We start from the raw sequence: 17,348 nt of genomic DNA, 5'->3' as shown, positions 1-17,348 counted from the left end.
AGGAAACCACAAAGAGGGAAGCTCACACCCCAACTCAACGATTGGTGTGCCGTGGCAAGGTTCAAGGAGCTCTGAGGAGGGAAGCCCCTACCTGAAGCAAACTGGCATTTGAAAATCTAGGACCAAAGCTAGAATGGGAAGAATTACAAGAAGAAACATTGATGTCTTTCTACTCCAGATAGGAAAGCTGGGGAGAGGGGGAAGCCAACGTTGTGCTGGTTATTGAGAACTCTGGGGTGTTCGTAAGCAAACACTCCTAAACCACAGCTGCTGCTTTCAGAATGACTCTGGTGACTTGGGGACCAGAAGGACTCCACGTCGGTGCTGATAGTTGGAGAATTCAAGAAGCGAAAGTGCTGGTGTGACAGGGACAAAGCCACTGTCCAATAAAGAAGCAACAGGGGCCACGACGGAGAGAGCAGGGACGGGACAGGGTGCCTGACTGCTCTGACAGTTTACTTTGTCAACTGTAGCAGGAATCTTAAAGGGACTTATTAGTAAAATCAAACCTGAAGCCAGGTATTGGGGTCAACGCTGGAAGATCAGAGAGACAGAACAAGCCACAACTACCTCACCTGGCCAACTTCTCAGCTGATCCTGTTTCCTCAGACTGGAAGCCTCTGAGTCCTCATCCAGAATGAATCTCAGCTGAACTGCTGCTCGAAAGCCTGAAAGCTTAACCAGCCAAATGCTTAGCCAGGCCAAAAACTTCTAGTTTCTGGTCTTCATGCCTTATATATCTTTCTGCCTTCTGCCATCACTCCCTGGGATTAAAGGCTCACTCTCTGGGATTAAAGACGTGTGTTACATGCCTGGCTCTTTCCAATGTGGCCTTGAACTCATAGAGACCCAGAGGGACTTCTACCTCTGGAATGCTAGGATTAAAGGTGTGAGTGCCACCTTTTCCTAGCCTTTGTATCTAGTAGCTGTTCTGTCTCTGACCCCAGGTAAGTTTATTAGCGTGCACAATATTTTGGGGAACACAATACCACCACAGTCAACAAGACACAATCTAGAGTCACCCGAAAACATTTTCAACAAGGGGTTATCTCAATCACATTAGCCTTCCGAGATGCCTGTGAGGCATCTTCTTCACTGGGCTAATTAAGGTCAGGAGGGCCTGGCCACGGTGGGTGGCACTATTCCCTAAGCATGAAATCCTACAGTGTAAGAGCAGTACTGAGCATCAGCGCAGCGTGCATGAACTCCTTCTGTTTCTGTTGCTGGCTGTGGAGGTGACTCGCCACTCTGCGTTCCTGTTGCCTGCAACTCCCCCACTGTGATGAGCCGCAGCCTGGAATTGTGACCGACAACAAACCTTCTCCACCCTCAAGTTGCGTTTTTCAGGATATTTTGTCATAGTAACAGAAAAGAAGCAAAGTCAGTGCCCAGCATCTTTAGAGTGATAATTCAGGGACATGTTACACAAGGAAATTTGGAACCAGACCCAATGAGTAACTTTATTTGGATCCTCTCCAATCCTTTCTGAGACAACTGGTAAATGTGAACACTGAATTCGTAATGGGTTCATGTTACAGTTTTTAGTACTATAATGGCACTGTGGTTTTTTTTTTAAAGGAATCCTTATCATTTAATGTTATGTATTAAAATATTTACAGGAAAATCAATATGATGTCTGGAATTTGCCTTTTGATATTCTAAAATAGGAGAGGAGAACAGATGAGCTCCAAAAAGAAATCTTTGGCCATGAATTGGAAAGAATTGAAGCATGGAGAGTGGATGCTTGAAGGATCATTCTAGAATTCTATCTACTTCGAATTACTTTCAGTACTAAAAAAAAAAAAAAGCTTAATAAAAAAGTCTGAAGTGTTTGTGATGTGACTACAGTTTCCACCACATCCACATCCTTCCTCCCAACTTCTAGAAATAACATTGTCCTCCCCTTACTCTAGGAACCTCCCCCATTTTGCCTGGTTTCCTCGGGTGTCACCAAAGTCTCCATTCAATTAACCATAATCTGACCTCGCCCAGCAGAGCCCTTCTGTGAGGTTCTAAATTAACCGTGATCTGACCATGCCCACCAGAACCCTTCTGTGAGATTCTATGCGGGAGTCTCACAGGAGAGAACTTCTGTCTTTTCTCTGGGATTCCCCAGTCAGATGGCTGGAATCTGGAGATGTTGGCAACCAAACTTGAACCTACATCTGGAAAAGAGAGAATGCATCATACAAGACACCCAGAAGTGTGTGACTTGGGGTAGAGGCAGGAGACAGCAAACAATGAGAAGATAATGATGCCAAGGCGAGCCCCCGGATTCCTTGTCCAGTTTTCCCTGTGAGGAGAGCCATTAAGCTGCCTCTCAAGTACTTTTTACAAAGACGGAAGCTCATGTAGAGGAGGCTGGCCTTGAACTCCTGATCCTTCTGCCTCCACTTCCTATGTGTTGGGATGACAGGTGCATACTATCCCACAGAACTGCAGGCTCCAGCAATTCTAAAGATGCAATTGAGTGATCTTGAGCTGAGAGGAGCATCCTGGATTATCCACGTGGCCTTCAGAAATTAGGAGGCTCCTTTTGAGAATAAGGTAAGGGCCAGGATCAGAGAAGAGAAAACAGTCAAGAGGCAGAGGCAGACTGACACACTTTGAATATGGAAGAAGTGGCCTGTGGCATTTAAACACTGACTGTCAAATTGGCTTAATCTAGAACCACCTAGGAGAAGACCCTCCAGACACACTGCTGAAAGATGATCTATATTAGATCAGCCTTTAGGCATGCCAGTGAGGGATTATCTTAATTGGGCTAACCGAAGTGGGAAGACACACCTTAACTGTGGGCGGCACCATGCCATGGCCTGGGATCCTGAGCTGAATCAAAAAAACAGATAAAGCGAGCTGAGCACCAGCATTCATCACTCCCTGACTGCAGGTGCGATGTGAGCAGCCGTCCCACACTCCTGCCGCCACGCCTTCCCTGTAATGATGGCCTTTACCCTGGAGCCGTGAGCCAACATGACCTCCTCCTCAAGTTGCTTCTGGTGCAGCATTTCGTCACTGCACCTAAGAAAGTAACTAATATTGGATCAAGGCTGAGGAATGGGACAGCTCTGAAAGATGAAGAAAGCAAAGGAAAGCTGCCTGGAATGTCCGAAAGGAAGGTAGGCCTGCTGGCATCCTGAGTTCAGAATGTTTGATCTCTGTCACGGTAAGACAAGGCGTCGCCGTTATTGTGTGTGATATGCTATGGTGGCCTTGGAGAGGACACACCCCTTGTTTCCATGCAGCATCTCCCCTCAGATGTCCAATAGAGGTCTCACACTCCCTGTGTCCAGCATAAACTGCCAATCTTCACACCAAACCTACTGCACCTAAAACCTTCATTTGCTGATAACTCTATCCTTTCGTAACCAGGCCAACCCTTCAGAGCCAGATAACTCATAGCTCCCCTAAAGATGGTGTCAACTTCACCTTCTATTATCCCATGTCTGGGTCTCATTTCCCAACATACTCTCCATCATCATTTGTCTGAGTCTCCACTGTGTCTGGCCTGGAGTCTAAGAATGGCCTCAGGATCCTCATTTCCACCTTGTCCACACCTTTCTACATCCAGCACAGTGGCCAAGCAAATCCTTTCACAATCTTGAGTAGGGCCATGGAGCTCTCCAGAATGCCATGTGAACTGAAGCGACAGCCCACAAGCCCTTCTGTCCCACGCCTCTTTCAGATCACCCTGCAGCAATCACACTGGCCAGGCTTAGCAGTCCCTAGTTCCCGGTCCTTCTGTTGCTGATTTTCCTAGAATATTCTTCTGTTTCTGCTGGCTGCCTGTTCTCAAGTCTTTGCTCATTGTTCTGGTCTCATAGCAGAGACCCTCAACATCACCACACAGCCCCACCTTAGGCACTGTTAGTTAGGATTACTATTGGTGCAATTAAACACCATGACCAAAAAGCAAGTTGGGGAGAAAAGGGTTTCATTTGGCTTACACTCCCACATGGCTGTTCATCAATGAAGGAAGTCAGGACAGGAACTCAGAGCAGGAACCTGGAGGCAGGAGCTGATGCAGAGGCCATGGAGGGTTCTGCTTACTGACTTGCTCCCCATGGCTTGCTCAGCCTGCTTTCTTATATCGCCCAGGACCACCAGCCAAGAGGTGGCACTACCCCCATTAGGCTGATTCCTTGTCCATCAACCACTAATAGAGAAAATGCCTTACAGCTGGATCTCTTGGAGGCATTTCCTCAACTGAGGCTCCCTCCTCCCTGATGACCCTAGCCTGTGTCAAGTTGACACAAAACCAGGCAGGACAGCCACTTCCCCCACATCTGCCTCTCCCCAGTGCTCTCAAGCTTCCTTACGTTGCCCTGCCTCCTGCTTTTTCTAGAACACCCCCCACTGCCACACTTTCTAGTAGATGACATCATGTACTTAAGCACGATGTTTAGCCTGAATTGGCCATCTTCCTCCTGGACCATGCAGACAGAGAGCCTGGTCTCAGTGTGGCCTCTGGATCCCTTCTGACAACGCAGAAGAGTGCCTACCCTGTAGTAGGTGCTCATTAAACATGAGCAGAGTGAGCGAATGAATACAAGAAAGCTGATCTCCATCCTGTTCTTACCAATTGCAATGCTTCATCCACATCTATTGACCCACACACCCACCCATTTTTTTCGAGAGGACCCTGCCGACAGGGATTGATGCCTTACACCACAGTGCTTTGTAGAAATAGGGAGTATCCCTACCTGTGAGCATAACTCATGTGCCTGGGTTTAAAAAAAAGAACCCAAACCCATCAATACAATTCCCATTACGCCTCCCACACAGAAGGGCTTTGTTGCGCTTGGTTTGCAGCTGTTATTTTTAGGGCCTGTTATCGTTTGTGACTTTCCACTTAGACTCTGTCAAAGGCCCCACTTCGGATCAGCAGCCCTTCCGAGAACACCGGCAGGTAGGTAGTGGCACCTGCCCATGGGCTGAACCCCAAAATGGTCCAAACACGGCGAGTGGTTTCATCAGCAGTGGACCCCAAATGTACCGCTGCGTATGCCCTGCAATTACCTCTTACTTTGGGTTTGTTTCGTGTAGGGAAATTTTGAATATAGACTTCTGTGGTTCAAGCCTATAAGCCAAGCACTTGGGAGCCTGAAACAGGGGGATTGCTGCAAGTTCGAGGCCAACCTAGGCGATCTAGTGAGTGCCAAGTCAGCCTGAACTACAAAGTGAGGCCTTGTCTCAAACAAACAAACAAAATAAATAAAATACGAATTTATTAATAAATTTTTCATACAGAAATTCCCCTCTCATGAGGTCCCATAAATATACCTAAGATTTAAAAATACAAAATGACTCTATCAGAGGGTTCTAATATTGGAGAATAAAAATATATAACACCAGCAATCACATGAGAACTATTTATTTCAAGTATTATTTGTGTGAGTGTACATAGACATAAAGTTAATATATAGATTAAAAATGAAAATGAACTAATTTCAATAAGCTGAGTTTGAGTTCAATAAGCCAGTTCAATAAGCTGGCGTACTAGAAATGAAATTTCATAAACTAAACAAGTATAATTTAATGTTTGGAAAAAAATTACTGATAATGGGTTGGCACCAGAGAACATGATTCTGACTTTGATGAAATTTTACCAATTTCTAAAATGCTATAAACATTAAATTAAATTACTCAATGAATAGTACAGGCTCTTGACAGCAAGACTGTTGACCGGAATCGGGTCCCTGGGAGCCTCTGTGAAAGTCAGGACTCTTCTAAGTCAGTCTCTGACCTTCACATGTATAGTGTTGCCTTTGTACAACACACACACTCACACACATACACTCACACACCACACATAAACACTCACACAGTCATACACACTACACACACTCACACATGTACCACATAAATACACCACACACGCTCACACACATACACTCACACACACATAGTCACACACCCACACACACACTCATATACCATACACACAGTCACACACATACACCACACACATACATTCTCACACACCACACGTACCACATACACACACTCACATATGCACTACACAAACCACACACACCAGACACACCACTCATACACTCACACACCATACCCACACACTCACACCACACACACACTTACACCACACACACACTCACATACACACGGTAATAATAAATAAAATGAGATAACATAAAAGAAAAGAAAAAGTAAGGAATCTGCAGTCAGTCTCATTCCATTTAACTCAAGTGATTACCTTAAAAAATTGTGTGTGTGTATGTGTGTGTGTGTGTGTGTGTGTGTGTGTGGTCTGTGTGTGCATATGTGTGTCCCAGAGTGCTCACATGGAGGTAAGAGGACAACTCTCAGGAGTTGGTGCTCAGGTTGTCAAGTGTGGGCTTCGCCCACAGGGCCATCTCTCCAGCCTGAGGTGCTGACTTCTGAATGACACCTGCCATCTGGGTCACTGGGACACTCTCTTTTTCTTTTATTTATTCTCTGTTGTTGCTTTTTAAAAACCTGTAGTAAAAGATACATGACATAAAATTCACCATTTCATCACTTTTCTTGTGTGTGTGTGTGTGTGGTGGAGGGGGCTGGGGATTGTCAAATCCAAAGCCCCTCCCACATGCAAGGTCAGCACTGTGCCTTGGAGCTATACTCCAAGACTCTATCTGGACCATTTTCAGAAGCATAAAGCAAATATATATGTATATGTGTATATGTGTGTGTGTGCATCATTTTCAATACAAACACCTGTTAAACCATAGTTTCTTGTCTCCCCCGTCTCCAGAGACCTCTAAGAATCTTTTTTTTCTACATATCTTTAAGAATATAATGTTTGTTCGTGTGCGCAGCTTCTCACTTAGCATGTTTCCAAGGTTCATCCATGTTGCAGCATGTTTCAGATTTTCATTCCTCTGTATGTCCTAGCAATATTCTGTTACATTGTGGCATTTTATTTTGAAAAAACCAAAAAGCTGTGAATGATACTTTAGATATGTTCTTTATTTTCTTCTTTTATGATCAGATGCCATGACATGCAGCCCACTGGGCAGACTTGAAGACAGAACTTTTAACTGAGGAAATTCAGATATGTACTCAAGCATGGAGACCATCACCACACCCTGGAGAGGTATGTCACTGAGGCTGCAAGACCACAGCTGGGGGGAAAAGAGACTGGTCCATGAAGTACCAACAGCTGACTAGGATACAGAAGGATGAGCAAGACATTTGGTGCAGAGTAAGATGCCCTGGGCAGCCACGGAGGGCTGCTCAGCATGGGGACTCTCACGCGTCACCATGTGTGACAGTCACTCTTCCCTGTCAACCTCACTTTCTGTGGGGGTATTTCCAGAAACGTTTACCTGAGGTTTACCTGAGGATAAAGGAATCACTCTGAATGTCAGTGAGGCAATCCCATGGGCTGTGGCTCCGAACAGAATGAAAAGACCTTTCCGGTGTCTCATCTGCCCAGATAGGAACGCCTCACACACCACGCCTTCTCCATCATGATGGACCACCCCCTCCAACCATAAACCAGAATAAACCAGTTCCTCCCTGAAGCTGCTTCTTGTCTGGCCATTTCTGCAGCGATGAGAAAAGTAATCAATACGAGGTGGAAGGGGAGGGCTGCTTGGAGCACACACAGGGTGTGACAGAAGTTAGACAGAGGGAAACCGCTCCAGACCACTAGCTGGCTGCAACCCTCTTGGAGGGTAACACGAAAAGCCGCTTGCATTTCCTCAGACCCTTGAGCCTGTGGTTAAAGGTTCAGCCCCACCTACCTCTCCCTGGCTCCCTACCCCACTTACTGCGGCAGACCTCCTGGCCTTCGCTTCCTCTCAGAAGTCACTGCCCTGAACACTGTCTGATGCCCCATATGTGTCAACGCCAGTACTGTGGGAGTGGGGAGGTCATGTCCAATTCCCACTGGACCTGTACCCCCCTACACTACTGGGATTCCTGAGCAGAGCTGGTTCACATGCACTCAGCCTGAAGCAGCCCTGAAAACCCAACCCATGTTATCCTTGTAGCTCCCTTCACCGAAGCCTGAGCTAGAAACCTTAGAACCTGCTTGTCGCTTGCTCTAGAACTTCCCCAGGCGTCTCCAACCTCCTCCTACATTCAGTTATTCAGTCAACAAACATTTATCGAGGAACTGCTTGATGTTTTAGGAACTGGAAACAGTGAAAACTAAGGAAATCCTTGGGGAGCTGGACAGATGGTTCAGTGATTAAGAGCACTGACTGCTCATGCAGAGGAACTGGGTTCAGTACCCGGCACCTACATGGCGGCTCACAACCACCTGAAACTCCAGTTCTGGGAATATGACTCCCTCAGATGAAGTGCACAGACATGCATACAGACAAGAAAAGAAAAAGGAAATCCACGTTCTCACGAAACATCTTTCCATCCTGTGTGTGTGTGTGTGTGCGTGTGTGTGTGTGTGTGTAAGAGAGTATATGAGGTGTGTGTGTGTGTGTGTGAGCATCAGTGTATGTATATATAGAGAGATATAAACAATGAACAGTGACCAAGTGCAGTGTAATTAGGTAATTTTAGTACATTTCATATTTAATAGCAAAGGAGAAACCGGACATGTGAGCATGGAGGAGCATGGGTGTGTTGAGCGGCCATGCAGGAGATGAAGGGTGGGTGGCTCAGGGTATCTGTAGGTACAGCTAGGCCCTTTTGCAAGAACAATCGGAGAAGAGAAACCCCAGGTTCCTCCCAGTCCTCCCTCTGAGCCACAACACGCGGCTTAGCTCCCTGTATCTTATTTTGCCTTCTGACCAGAACCTCCAAAGAAACCATGACCAGACAGAGGGGTAGCCTGATACTGTATGAACAGCCTGTGAGACTTCATCTCCGAGTGGAAATACAAAATATTCTTTAGAATTTAACTAGAATTTTAATAAAAGCCATACTATAATAGTAGTATTCCATGATCAAATTAAATAGTACAATTTTTCACATTCTGGTTTTTCCACATAGAATAAAGTCACCAACACAAAAATCTTGGAAGGGGGAAAAAAAAACTGTTAGTTGGTCATTGTTCTAAAAGGTACTTCCATTCTCCTATGGAGACTGTGCCTGGGGTGGGATGAGGTCACTGTCATTGTGGATGAGATCCAGATGTAGAGCAGTTAGCCTGAAGAAGTATACATTGTCAGCTTTGTCATATCCAAGAACCACTTGTCGATGTTTGATGGATTGAGGGTCTTCACACCCACAACCTCAGAGAATTAGAGAATGTCATATGGATGACATGGTGGAACATCACTGGAAGACAGAGGCAGGTACCACATCCTGGACCCTGTGATGTGGTCTCGAGGTGAGGAACTGCTCAGTGGCTAGACTCTTCTGACAGAAACAGGAGAGGTCACCAACACACACACACACACACACACACACACACACACACACACACACACACTATGCCACGGTGAGAGGTGACCAGGGTGTCTTCTGTCATTGCCTGTTTGAGGTGGGCTGGGTCTGGCCTGGGCTAGCAGCAGCTAAGGCTAACTGGGCCTGAGCCTCATTAACTGGGCTGACGGCCAGGTGCAGGAGTCTGGCCAGTTTGTCACTTAGATATCTCCAGAGTCCTTCCTGGTTCTGAGTCTGGAAGCCTTTCAACTCTTGGCATCATGCCCTTTTGCTCATGCGTAGCAGTCTGCATGAACGCAGGCACACGTGCACACCACCTTGAATTCTGTATTCCAGTGACCCAGGGCTCTTACCCTTTCCTAGCCTGTCTGACTTCTCATCTGTGTACTCATACTGCTCCCCTCCCCAGGACAAGCTCCTCCCTCCCTTCTGTTACCTGCTTCAGCCTGATTCAGCTCAGGTATCCACACCTCCTTTGAGTGACTCTTTGCCAACTGCACTTTAGTCCAGGTCTCTCTCCTATCAGACCCACATGACGTTAGGTTTCAAAGTCATTGGAACCGTCTTTTTATACGACAGAAATAAATGCCTAGATAGAGAATAAATCAACCCCCTCTGCCCCATCTTTGACAGAGAAGTCTTATTTCGAGCTGATTAAATGAATAAATGTGTAAATGGTAGACACAAAGTGAGAGGGTTCATGACAGTTGCCACAAAGTTATGTTGACCTCTTTCCATTTTTTTTTTTAAACTGTGGTGTATGTGGATGTGCGCATGTGGAGGGGTGGGGGCGGGCAGCACACCATAGCCCACATGCAGAACTCAAAGGATAACTTCACATGTTGGTTCTCATCTTCCACCTTGTTTTTGAGACAGGATCTGTTGTTGGCTGATGCTCATAGCCAGCCACCTGGCTCCGGAACTTCTAGGGAATCTCCTGTCTTGGCCTCCCATTATACCGGAGGAATTCTGGTATTGTGAAAGTGCAGCACCCCAGTTACATGAGTCCTGAAGTCACAAGTACTTTACCCCCGAGCCATCTCCTCAGCCCTCTTGCCATTCTTAACTGGCTATCAGTCACATGGTTTATAGATAACCTAATTTAACGAGACGGATAAAGCTAAAGACAAGCCTAGAGTGTTGGCACAAGTCTGTATTCTAAGCACTAGGAAAGCTGAGGCAGGAGGTTTAGGCAACCTTAAGGCTGAGCTACAAAGCAAGACCCTGTCTCAGAGATAACAGATACAGAATCGAATAATTACTTCACTTTCTACTGAGTTAACCAACCGATTAAATTGACTGACTAGAGCTATAGGGTGATTTGTGTAAAGGCAGATTTGCAACACAGTTGTGTTCCGTTTCTCTTTGAACACTCAGCCATCAGACTGTACTTATTAGGATATAATCAGTCATACGTTAATAAACACTACTGCATGGTCATTGTTAAAATGTAAAAACACATCAAGTGTTGGTTATTACAGACAATTCCCGTATGGAGAAGAACTCACATCTTGGTATTTTCATAGCAACCCTCACTGTACCTTTCTCTGCTGTTTTTAAGTAATGGAAAACAACTGGCATATTTAGCAATGATCGTTATACAGCAAAGGAAAGAGCGGAAAGAGAGGGAGTTACCTAACGTGCCCATGAATGAATTATGCTCCTTCCTTATAAGGAACTGCGTTCATTTCCTCCCTCCACTGCCTCTTCCCATTTCAGACCCCACAAGAGTTAGGAGTGGAGTGGGGGAGGGATAGACGTCAGATAGAGTTACCATTGACCACAGCATTGCAAAGTCATACATAACCATCAACTGTCAGCCGCTCTCTCCCCTTCCTTTCTTCTGGTGTTTTCTCAGGAAGATCTGTGAGAACTCTGAGACAGGCCAGCCTCTCAATTGACCCAGGAGATCTGAACTCTGAATTTCACACATATAAATTGGAATGAGCCTAGTTCGTGTGGGCTATAAAACATACCTACATTATAGCTGATGTCTGCACCCCATTCCAGGCTTCCTCAGAGAACACTGTGAGAAGGTCATGCCTTACCTCACACAGCATCCTCCTCCATCACCACAATGGGGAGTTGAGTCCAGGGATGGGCATAGTGAGCTGAGAACTACTGCCTGCTTCTGCCTGCCAGCTCTACCAGATCCTTTGCTGGCCTCGGTCATAGATCTCCCCTCCTCCCAGGGAATGAATGGGCTGGACAAGGCCTACGCCATCCCAATGGGCTTTCAGCTATTCCAGCCTTAGGGAGGTGTTTATATATCATCAGGCTACCTGGTCACCAGCACTGGGCCATGGTTTGCAGCAAGGTACTCTAATTCTCTTCAAGGGTCTGAGAGTATAAATGTTCCTACACTCAAGGTCTGAGAGTATAAATGTTCCTACACTCAAAGGCCAGTAGGGAAACAAAGGATAGTGGAATGATTTTTTTTTTTTTTTAAGATGATGTCTAACTCCTCACGGTGGAAAAACAGCTTGAGCTCTTACCACACCAGAATTGGCTTTCTCCTCTTGGCCTCTCCAAAAAATGCTTGGAAAGTGATAAAAGGGGAGGTGAATTAGCAAGGTGGTAGGTTTCTTGTCTCTCCATCATCGATTGCAAACGCTGTAAGGGTGGAATTCAACCTAATTATATAAAAACATTTAATGTGCTTCTCATTAGCCCTCACTAGACCTGAAGATAAATCAGAATTTACCTTCAAAGCCTACTGCAGCTGCACATGAGTTTAGGATGGAGTGTTTCTTTTCCTTTTTTAAAAATGTATGATTCAGGCCGGGTGGTGGTGGCGCACGCCTTTAATCCCAGCACTCGGGAGGCAGAGCCAGGTGGATCTCTGTGAGTTCGAGGCCAGCCTGGGCTACCAAGTGAGTTCCAGGAAAGGCACAAAGCTACACAGAGAAACCCTGTCTCGAAAAATCAAAAAAAAAAAAAAATGTATGATTCATTCTGATTTGATGTGCATTGGTGTTTTGCTTGTGTGCATGTCTGTGTGGGGGTGTCAGGTCCCCTAGAATTGGAGCTACAGGCAGGTGTGAGCTGCCATGTGGGGGCCGGGAACCGAACCTGTGTCCTCTGGAAGAGCAGCCAGTGCTTTTAATCATTGAGCCATCTCTGTACCCCCAGGTGTAATGTTTCTAATGCAGGTAGGATACATTTCCAGGATTAAAGGAAAGGGGTAGGTGAAGGGGAGACTGGAACACTTTGGAGAAAAAAGGGGAAAATACGCTTTTCATTACACAATATTTTCTGTGCAAACAGATGGGGATATGGCTTTAAAATAAAAAAAAAATACATGAGCCCAGTATCATTTCACACCTAAAAGTAATGCATATTATTTTTTAATATGACCAAAAGTCCAGTAAAAATGATTTTGCAGGTTGGCTTCAGCAAGAATCCTAATAGTCTGTAGTACACATGTAGGCTATTCATTCCCTTTAGTTCACTTTCAACTTCGAGAGTAAACACAAGGACATGGGAATGGCGGGGGCAGGGGTGGAGGGGGTGGGGGTGGGGGTGGGGGATCGGGAAGTGGGGAGGGGGTGAAGGGGGCCCACACTGGGTGAAAAGGGAAAAACAGCCACATGTGGGGAGGGGAGGGGAGTGGGAAGGAAGGTGCTCCGCCTGCGATTCCCAGCAGGAGCAGTTGGTCCTGAACCAGAATAATCCCATCCATCCTCCAGGGTGTCTCTAGAGGACGAAACTGAAGTAAAAAGACAAAGAAAAGCAAAGGGCCTTCCATGGCTGGAACATGGCTCCAGCTTATCCACCCGGCTCAGATCTATGCTTCCCCTGTTCAAGTCTTCCCTTTCCCCTCAAAAATGTCACCTTTGATATCCGTCTCCAGGTTAAAACATAAAAATTGAAGAGTTCTTCAGAGGTGGCAGTGTGACAGCCAGGTGAGATAGGGAACGTAAGAACCTGTGACAAGAGTCTCCAGGTGGAGCGTTTACTATGTCTAGAAGGATGAGACAGTGCCTGTGTGGTAAGGCAGCCCCTGAGCTCGGACTCACTCCTGGGACTCTCGGCCTCGTGTCTATGCTCCTCTCAACCATACAGCTAACACGGCCATGTGAACCCATCTCACTCCTCACCACCCTAACTCCTGTCCCCACGGGTGTGGGAACATCACCCATCAGTCACCAGCAACTCAGATTTTGAATGCATGTGCACACAGACAGCTATTAATCCCTTTAGCTTAAAAAAAAATTTATCCTGCAAAAGTAAAAGCTTGTCAAACTCAAGGAATATCTTTCAGAGAACTCAGCCAGTTCCCCTTGCTCTTTTTAACTGAGGCTGGGTTGCGGCAGGCCCTTTCACACTGGCCTCCTTTTGATTTCAAAGAGAAATGTGGTCTCTGGGAGGGAGGAAGACAGGACAGTGTCAGGTCTTCCCGTGTCTTTGTGCCTTGTTGTGATGAGTCCCTGACCTACTTCTCTCTTTTTTAATGTACTATTTCTATTTTTTTTTTTTTTAGAATTTCATGTACATATACAATGGGTTTTGAACATATTCACTCCCCAATCCTCCTGCTAACTCCACCCAGATCTACAATCTTCATCCTGTCCAACTTTGTGTCTTCTTTTTTAAATATATATATATACACACACACACACACATATATACATACACACACACACACACACACACACACATACACACACACTCATGGGTACAGGGCTATCCACTGGCACATGCCATTTCTTATGTAAAGGACCTTGTTTGCCCTTACATGACCCACATTGACCCTCAAGAACACACTGTCTGGAGAGCAGGGATTGAACCCCACAGCATGGCCCGGCAGCCAGTCTAAGGGTTGGACAGTAACTCACTGGTGTAAGCAAACCCTGGTTCCCACTCTAATTAGCCTTTAAGCTGAGGAGCACAAATTTTAGAGCAGTTAGAAAGTTCTCAGCTTCTCCCCTAGAAGAGTCCAAGATGGGAAATCTAAACTAATACACCAGAGGGGTGGCCGTATTGATTTTTCCATACACGGTCCCTACAAGCGGGCAGTCAACACTACCTCAAAATATTTTGCTCTTTTTCCTTTTCCCCTTTCCAATATGCTATCTAGAATTCAGGGTGTTTTCCCTAGTTTGGATTTGTTCCTCAGTGGTTATTCTTTCATTGTGCTATCGATCTGGCTGCCTTGACTTCTCTCCTTCCATTCAGTGAATGTTCTGTTCCCTAGTGTAGCCTGTGTGCCTCGCCTTCCCTCATCCTCTGTCCCCTGTCCTGTACCACGTCTCACGCCTGGCACCAGGGGGCACCAGAGATGTCTGGGCCAAAAGTCTATACACCCTCCTGTCCTGAAACCAGTAAGTGAGTTTAAAGGGAGAAAATCCAGAGTGAGCCGGGATCAGACTGTGATGTAACTGGTGCCACAAAATTCTGATCTGAACTAGAGAGTGACGGAGCTGGGGCACAGCTTGGGTGACAAAGGGCTTGCTCAGCGTGCTCAGACCACAGCCCTGAAGGAGCCAGGGATGGCTGGGGAGCAAGCAAGGGAGTTTAGTAATTGTCTATCGATGAAAGCCCTAACAGTATATCCCTTCCTGTACCAATTTCCTAAATATCATGAGTTTTCACTCTCTTTTCTACTATTGCCCCAATACTTCAATGAAATGCCACAAGCAGATAATTACTAAGAGTAAAAGGTTCAGTTTTTTTTATTTTATTTCTCTTTTTTCCTTTTTTTAGTTAATTTAAAAAAAACTTAATTGTGGAACATCAACTTGAGAAAACAGTTTTTTAAAGCCAGAGGTCAATGCCCTAAAATCTTTTGTGTCTGTGACTAGATTATATGTCAGGAAACCATCCTGAGGTGATAATTAGATTTTATCTCTGCATGGAGGTGGAGGATGGAAGTGGGGGGTGGGCGGGCGTAAACCTTTCACCAAAACAAAAAGACACTTCACTTGATCAGGTAGGAAACAGAAGTCACTCAAATGGTTGGGGTATGAGGACAACTCTATCTGATCAATTTTGGCATTACAGCGATGAAGGTATATTTTACTTGTCCCTCTGTTGGGGCTCCAAAATTAAGGCTGAAATGAAAAAGGCAGGAAAAACAGACAGATGTATAAGATGTAAACTCTCTCTGCCTGGTCATCCTGTCCTTGTTATCATGGAAAGAATAAAAGGGCCAGAAAGCTCTGGGTATTTTTTCTCCCCATAAGTTTTCAACAGTCAGTTACGTTAGTTGGTTCAGAGCTACGGCTAAGCATCGAGGGAGGGAGGTAAGGAAACCTTGAAGCAGCTGGTGTTAAAATGATACGGCCTGGGCTTCCGCGTAAGCGATACCTCCTCCAGATCTGCACAACAGCAAGGATTCCAACGACAGAATTTTGCTCCCAGCAAGGTGATGTCCTACATTTTAACTCACCCTCAAGAAAAGCGCTGCACTTTCACAGGTGTTCCCAGTAACATGACCCGACTGAAAAGCTCTGTTTTCTGAGTTAAAATTAAGCTCTGCAGGCTCAGCGTGCAGACAAGCAAGACAGGAAGCCTCTCACACTAGGAAGGGAAGATAAGAGTTATCAAAGCCAGACTTTTTTTTTTTTCTAATTGAAGGGCATTTCAAAGCAAAGTATAAACATATATGGCAGGTGTGTAGATCCTCTGTGTGTGTGTATAAACACATATGTTCACACATCAAGACTCAAAGAGTACCAAGAACAAAGTGAAAGCAACCAAAATAGAAAAATTAGAAAATACTTCCAACTCACATCACAGCCAAAGGATTATTTATTACCGTCTAGACATCAAGAGCTACGAAATAACGCAAAAGAGAAATGAAAAAGATATATACATTGAAGGACCTGAGCATATAAATGGCTAACCATCAAATTATTCCTATCTTCCATGGTGATCAGAGAAATACAAAACAGAAATAAACTTTTTACCTCCTTCACTGGCCGGTTCAAAGATCCTTCATTTGATCAAACTTCATTTAGGCTCCCTACCCTTCTCTTGACACATCAGCTGTCAATCAACTTGAACACAGACATTGTAGAAGCAGAAGTCCCTTAGTTGGGATCTGAGAATTGCAATTTGGGATCCACGGATTCAGACCGTTCAGAATGAGCACCCTGAAGATGCTCAGATTGCATCGGGCTTTGAGAGACAAGGAGAAGCTGAGAGCAGAGGAAATTCCTCAAGTCGCACAACAAGAAAGGCAAGAGGTCCGGAGAAGCTGTCCTACCCCAAAGCTGTGTCCCACTGGACCACCTAGGGCTAGAACCAAGACTCCCCCTAGGGGTAAAGTTAGTTGGTGGTGGTGGTGGCAGTTTGCTGGGCTGTAACCTCCAATAAAAGATGATAATGTCTTAGCAAGCCTGAGCCCAGTTTAAAATTGAGCATTACTGTGTTTTCTCTGGGCAGCAACCTAACATAGTCTCATCAAACCGTTGGAGTGAAGAAGCCTAAGTCAGTCAGTCGGTAGGAACTTCCCACTCTTCCCCCATGGGATCTGGTCAATCTCATCTGTGTTCAGTAGAATTGCTCGGTTGGCTTAACCAGCCTCTCTTCCGTATCCTTCCTGTTTCCTCCCCTTCCTGTTCCCTACCCTTCCTGTTTCCTCCCAGGGATTTTCCAGCCACCAACTCTATCCTTCTTCTTAGCTACAAATTCTCTTTTCTTGCTGTGGCAGAAAGGCTCTCAGAGGCTCGTATGTTTGATTACTTGGTCCCCAGTTGGTGGAACTGTTTGGGAAGGATTAGGAGGTGTGTCCTTGTTGGAGGAGGTGTGTCATGAGGCAGGGTGAGGGGAGGGGTGCTTTGAGGTTTCAAAAGCCTCCCACCGTCCCCAGTGCATTCTTCTCCTCCTGTTTGTGGTTCAAGATGTGAGCTTTCAGCTACTGTTCTAGCCACCTGCTGCCTGCTACCTCCGCTCCATCCACCATCATGAACTCTTATTCCCCACAACTATGAGCCCCAAATAACCTTTCTTCTATAAGTTGTCTTGGTTATGGTGTCTTATCACAAAATAGA

The sequence above is a fragment of the Peromyscus eremicus genome, chromosome 8b (genome assembly GCF_949786415.1).
Source record: "Peromyscus eremicus chromosome 8b, PerEre_H2_v1, whole genome shotgun sequence".
In the NCBI taxonomy this organism is placed as follows: Eukaryota; Metazoa; Chordata; class Mammalia; order Rodentia; family Cricetidae; genus Peromyscus; species Peromyscus eremicus.
Note: the sequence above shows the minus strand (reverse complement) of the source record.